This window comes from Archocentrus centrarchus (genome assembly GCF_007364275.1).
Source record: "Archocentrus centrarchus isolate MPI-CPG fArcCen1 chromosome 18 unlocalized genomic scaffold, fArcCen1 scaffold_23_ctg1, whole genome shotgun sequence".
NCBI classification, from domain to species: domain Eukaryota; kingdom Metazoa; phylum Chordata; class Actinopteri; order Cichliformes; family Cichlidae; genus Archocentrus; species Archocentrus centrarchus.
In genome coordinates this window covers 4,534,911-4,545,264 of record NW_022060145.1, presented here as the reverse complement: position 1 = coordinate 4,545,264, position 10,354 = coordinate 4,534,911, and the positions used below count along the sequence as shown (strand labels likewise).

Here is a 10,354-nt window from a genome sequence, read left to right as displayed (position 1 = left end):
TGTGGTATGAAGCTGCACACTCTCATTTGCTATCAACTTGTCAATCACAAGTCATTAGCCGAGTGTGTGGTTTCACAGTCAAACCTGCACCTCCTCAGCACATCTGGATTTTTGCAACCAACACGGCCACAGTGGAAATGCTCAACTCGAGGCTTCAAAATAGGACTTCAGAAACCAACGGATGACATCACGATAGCTACGTCCATCTTTTATACCATGTGTGTAATGCAGAGACTAATTACTGATAAGCAACAGAAAATACTAGATTTTACTCACCAAAACTGAAGCACAACCTCCTTGAACTGTTTACTCCACACAGCAAGCCAAACTGATTGTCAGATTTTTTTTTACAAAACGCTCCAAAAGGCACTGAGAGCACAAACATGGTGCAGATGTTAGTGGCAATGAGGCCCAACAGATAATAACTGACTACAGCTGCCTGTCAATCAAAGTGGCCAAGCCCCTGACTCAGTATCCAAAGTTGAGTTATAAAATATTCACCCATGGTACACTTACCGCAATGGTCAAAAACATTTGTAGCAAGCAAAAAAAACTTTGCCTGGTACAAAAAATGTTTTTTAATGGTGTGAAATTTGGAACTGTAACACTGGAGTTTGTGTAGATGGACTCACTGTTGGAGCCAGGCTCATGTGGCACCAAGAGGAACTGTTGGCTGAATTTCATTCCACTTGGTTTGAACATTGTTTTTTTTATTGGATAACTCTGCTGCAAAGCGGTGAAACAAATATTCATACCTCTTAATGAGGTAAAAGTCATAATTCTACTTTAGTAATATAAAAGTTTTATCATCAAAATATATTAAAGTACTACTACTAATAAAAGAATAATAGTAACTAAAATAAAAGTAGTAATTATGAAGAATCATTTACTATTATTATTGGATCGCAATTATTTCATCATCAGTTTTTGCTCAAAACAAAGGCAAACTCATGCAGTCTCCTGGTGGTGTAGCACTCCAGTCCCTTTAGGAAATACCTGCATTAGATTTGATGGTGGTGGTTTGATTGGTGCATGAGAGGGATTGTAGTGTGTTAGTTGGCAGCTTTTTTTAAAAACTGTAGTGCAGTAAAACTTTAAATTGATGAAAATGAGAAGCTTCTATTTTATTTATTTATTTAACCATCACTGGTATAAATCATTTTTAAAAGAGTCAATTGTCTCAGACAGAAGGATTCTCCCCTCACATATCCTGCCGTGGGTTACACACTCTATCGATCCCTCACCTGTGTAACATAACCATTACCTGCTTTGCTTACTTTGCCCACCTGCGTGTCGACTTCAAAAGTCAGTTGGCAGCGGTGGGATTCGAACCCACGCCCCCGAAGAGACTGGAGCCTTAATCCAGCGCCTTAGACCGCTCGGCCACGCTACCACGTGCTGGCTGTGTGTCAGTAATCAGCTATACCTCAGCTTTCTGACACCACTTGAACGCACCACTGCTTTCGCGCTTTCCGACTGCTGCGCCAAAACTGGAGAGGATGACCTCTGACCTTTGCACTTATTGTTTCGATCACAGAATCAGGTTTAAAACATTGTGAAAGTGCCAGAAAACTCAGCAGCACAGACAGGCAGCAGCTGTCCCCTTCAGAGCACTTTTTCATAACATTTTGTAAAATATTGCTATTAAAACACTTCCTACTGCATGACTCACACTTTGCATAACGGTGTAAGATAATTTTTGCCTAAATTGAGCAAGTCAAAATATTTAAATAATAGATAAGACACTTTATTATTATTATCATTTTTTATATTATGTTACTACAGTTTATTTTTTATTATGTTGTTTTCTAAAATTAGACATTATCTATCTAAAAAGATTTCGACAAACTGACTTTTAAAAACCTGTAAAACTGTACTGTAAAATTCCACTGACCAACCCACCAGACACAGCGATGGTTGACAAGGAGCAGAAGATCACAGCTGTGACAGATGTGGGAATCCCAGCAGACAGTGACATCTGGAAGAAGGAACGTGGGAATACAGTGAGGTAGCAGGGATTGAAGGAAAAGCCGGAGCAGATATGGAAGTCCAGAGCGTTCCCATTGGCAATAGGAGCCCAAAACTGGAAGAGTGTCTCCAGCAGATTCCATGAACAACATTAGAGGTTTCTGTCCACGAGAGCGCAGTCCTAGGAACAGCTACGATACTGCGCAGGACCCTCAAAGTCCCAGGGTGGAGGGGAGAGGGCCCGAGCTCGAGGAGCACACACATACCACTCCCTCCCCAGAGTAAATGTGGTCTTTACATACGTAAATGAGGAATAATTTCACTACACATGCACTACTTTCCATAAATTATGGTCACTCAAAATCAATTTTCTGTGTCTCTTAATTTATGCCACATATATCAATCATTCCATTTCTTGTGGACCAGTTTTTTTAAAAATGTGACACCTTTTTCTGTTTGGGTGTTAGTGCTCAGTTTTCCAGTTTTTTTGTTTCCTATTAATCACATTCAATTATGAATTCTGAACTTCAGCTGCTGTCTGTCTGTGCTGCTGAGTTTTCTGGCACTTTCATAATGTTTTAAACCTGATTCTATGATCTAAATAATAAGCACAAAGGTCAGAGGTCATCCTCTCTGTCGTCACCCGCGGAGCAGGCGGAAAGCGCGAAAGCAGCGGTGCGTTCAAGTGGTGTCAGAAAAGTGAGCTATGACTGATTACTGACACCCAGCTTGCACGTGGTAGCGTGGCCGAGCGGTCTAAGGCGCTGGATTAAGGCTCCAGTCTCTTCGGGGGCGTGGGTTCGAATCCCACCGCTGCCAACTGGCTTTTGACCTCGACATGTACGCTGGCAAAGTAAGAGAAGCGGGTAATAATAACGTTACACTGATGAGGCATCAACGGAGCCTGTAACCCACGGCAAGATCAGGTATGAGAGTATAGTTGAGTGGAGAGTTCTGCAGTCTAAGAAAAATGACTCTTAAAAAACATGCATAGCAGCAATTTTTATGAATTTCAAGTTTTACTGCACCACAGTTCATAGGAAGCTGCCAGCTGACACACTACAATCCCTCTCACACCCTTAAATAATATCTAATGCAGGTATTTCCTAAAGGGAATGAAGTGCTACACCACCAGGAGACCGTATGAGTTTGCCTTTTTTTGAACAAAAACTGATGATGATGATGAAATAATGACACTATAATTATGATCCAATAATAATAGTAAATAATTCTTCACATTTACTGCTTTTATTTTAGTTACTATTATTATATTATTACTCTATTAGTAGTAGTACTTTAACATATTTTGATGATAAAACTTTTACAGAGAAAACGGAAATGGTGAGTTCATAATTATGATCCAATGATAAAGAAATGCATTCCTCATCTTCAGATTTTCTAAAAGTCTGCTCCAACTTGTTCAATGCCTGCTGTACGGGGCTACAGATATCTGTTTAAGAATACAAGACTGCTTCACACCTTTCCTCATGTGAAGCCTAACGACTCACATGACGACAGGGTGGACCAATGACTCTCAGGACCACCTTCGAGGAGACTGCCCCCCCAGGTGTTAAATAAGAGGCTGAAGAGGCCTTCATGAACCTCAAAAGAAAGCCAGCTGCCTTCAGCTCAAGAACTTTAGACTAGTTGTTACAAACACATCACAATACATATAGACTATCTGTACCCAAAAATGCACTTAGGGAAAAAACCATCAACATGCTGTATGCGAACAGTATGCTGTAGTACCCACAGCCTGTCGCCCAGTGTGACCACAGATTCTCATTTACCTCCCTTGAAATTTAACAGGGGAGGAACTGCTGCGTATGCTGCAAGCATCCTCTGCGCTCGCCTACATCTTCCTATATTCCGATGCCTCTCACTGCCACACATCCTTACTCCTCTTCCAGGGCCAGACTGTAGCTCCAGTAAAATATTTATATGCAGGTTTCGACTTGTTGCGGTTTTCCATGTGCTTGTGGGCAGAGAAGATGATGTTTTTATTCTCCAACATAGCAATGATTTAACTGTGTGAGTCAGCGAATTGTCATAATGGCCCCAGTGCTCTTTTTCTAATTTTGACAACCTAATTTGAGGTTTGGGGTGAGCTGCAGCCTTTCGCTTTATGTATTTATTTAGATTGGGGTCTTAGGTTACAGCTTGCAGCTCTTACTGGATAAACTGCTTTTCAGCTGCATTATCTGAGCCATCGTATTCGGGATAACCCATCTAATTCTCAGGATGGGCCGATCCCACAGGTGTAAGCCATGAACGTGAGCTCGACTGAAGTGGAGTTACAATCAATTGTGAAGAGGGAGGAGTTGCCAGGGAACAAAAACAAAAACAAAAAACATTTAACAGGAGAAACTAAGAGAAAATAAAAAAGGAAGAGAAGTGAGAATGTGTCACTTCTTAGTCAGGAATGCAGAAGAGCCCAGAGGATGATTGAAGGAAGCATGCTGGTTCTCCCATTTTGTGTGTTTGCTTTTTTTTTCTGTCATTGTAACTGCAGTTGATTAAATTGGGTGAACACTGAAGGAAAAAATATTACCCCTAACAATGCATGAAAATGTAAGTGTGCTTTGTCTTTATAGACGCGCAAACTAAAGCCACATGCTCGTGAAATCAGCGTGTGAAGAATATTCACTCGGAGAATCCAGTGTCATTCTGGCAAACTATTCATTTAAACACCCTGGTTTACACATTGCCAAAGAATTTTGTCATTTTGGTGGCAATTACTTTTTTATTGACACACACACACACACACACACACACACACACACACACACACACACACACACACACACCCACACACACACACACACACACACACAGAGAAAAAAAATTTCACACATGACTAATTGTTTTGGCTGCATTGCAGTTACAGCATTTGGGAAATGTACCTTCAGAACCGAGAACATCAAAGAAATGTGCCAAAGCAGTTACAAAAAAACCCAAACAAACTGTAACTCATTGTTTTACACACTTGTGACTTACACCTGGAGGCTGTGCAGATGAAGTAATGTGCATGTGATGACTTCCACAGTGAAACGATTTCAGCATATTTTGGAGAGTAACAGTATTACTGACACAAATAGACTGTTACTTCTCTACTTCGTGAAGAAACAATTGATTTGGATCGCAGACATACACAGTTTCAGCTTAATGCTCAAGTACTCAGGAACTCAGCACCTGAAGTGTTTTCACTTTGATACACAATATATATATATATATATATATATATATATATATATGTATATATATATATATATATATATATATTTTTTTTTAATCTCATTTATTAAGTGTTCAGGCCTGTTTTGAGGGTCAACACCTCAGTACTTTTCCACACATTGGCTTTGACTACAATAAGGCCAGCCCAAAACAAAGGGGTTAATTCTTTCACTCCAGATCGTTGAGTCTGTGCATTCTTGGTTTTGTGGGATATGAAATGGCCACCGACACAAGCCCACCCACATTTTCATAATGCAAATAAAGGCCCTGTATAGCGGGTTGGGGGGGGCTCCCCAGCGCAGATGGCCCAGTCTCTAAACCCCGCCTACGGTCTTTTGTCTTCAGGGAATCTGTCTCTTGGCTGTCAGTAGAAAGACTATTTATTTCATGTGCCAGTAGGGGGCGCGATGAAGCCTGTAGAGTTAATACTGAGGCCTGATACTCACTGTAAGAAGCTAGTCTCTTTTCTTTTTTTTTTTTCCATGCATGCATGCATGCAACACAACAGCAGAAACACAGAATTATAACCAGGACCAGGGTAGGAACTATCCATCTACATTTTCTTTCCTTGTCTGTAAATATGTAAGGATGCCACATTATGAGGGGATACTAAAAAGCCAGCTGCCCCTCTCCCACTACCACCCACACGTACACAGATATAAACACACAAACACACAAAAGTCTGCAGCTTAGCAGTGCTGTGTGCATACATAGACAGACAGAAGCCAAGACAAAGAGAGATGAGAGCAAACCTGAAAGGATGAAGAGCAATGGGAGTATAAAATAATGAAGAGATGAGAAGGAGGAGAGAGGTGAAAGATGAGGCAGCAGGGAGACGGAGAGGAGAGAAGGAGAGGGGAGGAGGGGGAGGAGGAGGAGGAGAGGGAATCAACAGATGCAGTGTGGAAAGGACCGAGGGAGAATGGTGGATGAGAACGAGGCCTCTTTCAACACGGAGAGCTCTCGACTCTCTCGATATCCAGCTTGTGGCTGTCTGACTGTGTTAAAAATGCTGCACAGGATCCAGATTTGACCTGAAGTATCTGATCTCTGTTTCCAGAACCGCACATCTATTTCAGTGTTTTGCTGCACATATGATCAGCAGCATGTGGGCGGAAAAACATATCTGTGTATTTAAACTACACTCACCAGACGTGTGATTGTCGCTGTTCAACTGATTGATTGTTAATGCAAATATGACATCATCAAAAACACATGGCAGCACCTCAGCGCATTTAGGCATGTAGACATGGTCAAGACAACTGGCTGAAGTTCAAAGTGAGCGCCAGAATGGGGAAGATATGTAGCTTAAGTGACTATGAAAGTGGCATTGTTGTTGGTGCCAGACAGGCTGGTCTGAGTATTTCAGAAACTGCTGATCTACTGGGATTTTCCCACACAACCATCTCTAGGGTTTACAGAGAACGGTCCAAAAAAGAGAAAATATCCAGTGAGCAGCAGTTCTCTGGGAGAAAATGCCTTGTTGATGCCAGAGGTCAGAGGAGAACAGCCAGACTGCTTCGAACTGATAGAAAAGGAACAGATATGCAGAAGAGCATGTCTGAACACTCATGCCAAACCTTGAAGCTGATGAGCTACAGCAGCAGAAGACCACACTAGGTACCACTCCTGTCAGCTAAGAGCAGGAAACTGAGGCTACAATTTGTACAGGGTCACCAAAGTTGGACAATAGAAGAAAAACATTGAGCCTCAGTTTATGCTGCAATATTTGGATGGTGTGTCAGAATTTGGTGTAAGCAACATGAAAACATGGATCAATTCTGCTTTGTATTAATAGTTCAGGCTGTTGGTGGTGTAATGTGTGTGGGGCATTTTCTTGGCACACTTTGGGCCCCTCGGTACCAACCGAGCACTGTTTAAATGCTGCAGCCTTGTTGTCCTTTGTATGCATGTGGGGTGTGTGTTGTGTCCTGTTTGCAGTGGGGGCAGTGGGTGCCGGCCTGGAGTACGGTGGCGTCCTGGGGGTGCGGTCACTTCAGGCCCTGGACCTGCCTTCCCTGGGCTGCGGGGGGGTGTAGGGAACTGGGGTGCCTAGTGAGCCAGTAGCTAGCTGGCTCTCTTCCTCCGGGGGGTAGTCCTCTGCCTCCCGGTCATATTTATCCTGGCCCCTCCCCTCCTCCCACTCAGTTTAACATCACATTATGCACACATAGGTTCTCGGGGGTGGGGGGCTCGTGCTGCAGTGAGTAGGGCCATCACCTCGGCTCTGCTCGCTGTGCTGCGTGATGTCCCACTCCTCCTTTTTTAATTGCATTATACAGCTCACAACACATCATAGTACATATAGGGCCTTGGGGGGCAGGTGTGTCACACAGTGGTTAGTGGGTGGCACTGCTGAGGTGGCCCCACTTGTCTGTTCACTGCTGCCTGCACCTCAATTTTATTTACATTTTAGACATTGAGGGCCTTGGGGGGACAGTGTGGATGGGCGCTGTTATTCAGTGCTCATATTACATCTGTCCCTCCAATTTTAAAAGCACTGTAGTTTTCACACAGCCATACACATTCTTCTCAGTACATACATTCACATCACCCCCCCAACACGCTGAGTGGGAGGAGGGGGCGGGCGGGCCTTCTCACACCCCAGTTCCATGCACCCCGCCTGGGATGGGGACTGGCTCATTGTTCGGGGCTGGGTTGGCTGCTTCCCTGGGTTGCCGCTGGCTTGGTGCTGGTACCCGCTCTCCCACATTAGGTGTCCATGTATGTTACATGTGCGTATGCATGAGTGTGTGACTGGTGCATGCGAATGTGCGTGCGTGTGTATGTGCGTGTGTGTACATGAGGGAATGACTGGTACGTGTGTGTGTGTGTGTACGTGCGTGCTTGTGAGAGTGTGTGTGTGTGGACAGCTGGGCCTGGGTTGGTGGCTTGCCAAGCCTTGGCACCGGTGGGACACGGAGGGTGGGAGTTACCCCTCCCTACCGCTCCACGCTGCTCCCCACTGGTCGTCACTGCCGCCCCTGGGGTGTGGGTGCCCGTGGGTCCCGGGATGTGTGGCCGGATGTCTCGGCATGGTTTTTGGCCTGCTCCCTTGGCGGCCGTGACCTGGGGGTGGCTTGGGCCTCTTTGGCGCGTGGGGGGGCTCTGCCGGGTGTCGGGCTGCTCTCGGGCGCTTGGGGCCTCGGGGGCCGCATGCCTGGCTCGTGCTGGGGGTGCCGGCCTGCCGGGGGGGGTGGGCTGCCCGTCGTCTCTGGCTCTCTGGACTCTAGCCCCTGGATTGTGGGGGTTCCGTCTGTAGCCTCCCTCCTTCCTCTTCTGGGGAGTGTACGCGGTTGCCATCGGGATGTGTGGCCCCAAGTCTTCTGAGCTCCTGTGCTGTGGATGGCCTGGGTCCCCTGGGTCCTTCCCTATCTGCCTCTGGATCGCGGGGGGCATGGTTGCAGTTTCTCGCCCTCATTATCGAATACATTGCATGACAAAGGCGCATACACACACATTACTACAAACAATAAACTTGTGTGTGTGTGTTTGTGTGTGTGTGTATATGTAGGTGCATATGGGTGTGTGTATGGATGTGTGTGTGTGTGTGTGTGTGTGTGTGAGTATATCAACCCCTTTTATTTTTTTTTATTTTTTTATTTTTTTTCTATCTCCTTTCTTCCTTTTCTCCCCCCCCCCCCCTTTTCTCCCCCCCACCTCTTGTTCTTGCCCCTTCCTTGTTGCCTGTCAGACTTGGCATGAATAACTAAATAAAAAGATAAATAAATAAAAATAAAATTGCAAACATTAACAAGAAGAGCCTATAGGAAACATATAGAGCTGTTCTTGTCAAAGCAAATATGTTTGGTACATCAGTGCATTCGGATCATCATTCCGATTGTGAAAGATGCCAGACATGACAGGCTAAAAAAAAAAAAAATAAATAAAATAAATGCTGCAGCCTACCAGAGCTTATTGGATCAGTTCTGAAGGAAAAAAGAGGATCCAACCCACTATCGAGGTGTACCTAATGAAGTGTCCAGTGAACGCGTGTGGATTCAACACCTTTCAAATTTAAAGAAGTGGGTATTTATTGGATTCTTAATCAATAGAATTTTGATAACCAGTTGTCACATTTTTGTTTCATATAAGAGTATAACTGTGGTAGCAATGAGTTTCAGCTAAGAAAATGTTTTTATTACTATATATTAATACTTTTATTTAAAGGTAGACTGATAATTAAGATGTTTTTAGTTGTGGCAGAACCTCAGAATGTTCCGACAGCTGTTTGCTCGGTTGTGTTTAAGTTTGCTGTGGATACTGACTGTATCATCCCTTAAAGAAATCATACTGATGACACACTGAATGTCACTAACTGTACCTGTTCGTGGCCCTGGAGGCCCTCGTGACATGTCCAGGCTGTACAGTATCTTTTATAAAACTGCAACCAGGATTTTTCAACAAAAGTTGCCAAAAATTGCATCACTGAGAAACTGGCTTGTTGTGAATCAAAGGGATGCCACATTTGTTTGTGCTTCTTACTGACTCATTTCTCCAAGGATGCTCCTTTACCCTCCAAGTTAGGCTACAAGTTTGGATAAGTAGAAGTAAATTTGTCAATATGTACTGGAGTGCTAAAAAATAAACAAATTCACCCTGGACTGGTAAGGTGTAGAGTTTTGTAGAATGAAAGACCCAAATGGAAGACTCTAGCGTACAGAAAGCAAGCCTTTATTTTGTTGAACATGAAGTCCAAAAAGGAACCTACAGAAATCCGAAATCTTCATGGGAAGCCAGGGAAAAACAAATGACTCACCTGAGGAGATACAAAGATGCTGTGACAAAGACTGAGGGGAGGGACAGGACTATGATCACACACGGGGGACTCATCGGGGCTCAGAAATAGGACGGGAAGAGACATGGTTCAAACTAATCAAGACAATCTGACAGGAAGTAAAATCCAAAAAAACGAGACATGATAGAAAAGAAGTTACCAAAATAAAACATGAAACAACCCAAAAGACACCCGCTAGACACAGAGACAAGAGAACTCAGACTTGACATGATTCAGAGGAACCCCGGGGAGGCAAGAACAATAGAACCGAGGTGTCAAAATATTACAAAACTGAAGTGACTCATGGGGCTGACAAAGGCCAAACAGGAAGTCAGAACTTAAACACAAAGATTAAAAAAAAACCTCATACATTAC

At 43.8% G+C, this 10,354-nt stretch overlaps 2 non-coding genes across 2 annotated transcripts; one reads left to right on the top strand and one right to left on the bottom strand.

The window, feature by feature from the left end:
- Positions 1-1,311: 1,311 nt before the first annotated feature.
- Positions 1,312-1,393, bottom strand: trnal-aag (transfer RNA leucine (anticodon AAG)). Its single transcript has one exon. It is a non-coding gene; the product is annotated as a tRNA-Leu (tRNA).
- Positions 1,394-2,705: 1,312 nt separating this feature from the next.
- trnal-aag (transfer RNA leucine (anticodon AAG)) lies at positions 2,706-2,787 on the top strand. Its single transcript has one exon. It is a non-coding gene; the product is annotated as a tRNA-Leu (tRNA).
- Positions 2,788-10,354: the final 7,567 nt, after the last annotated feature.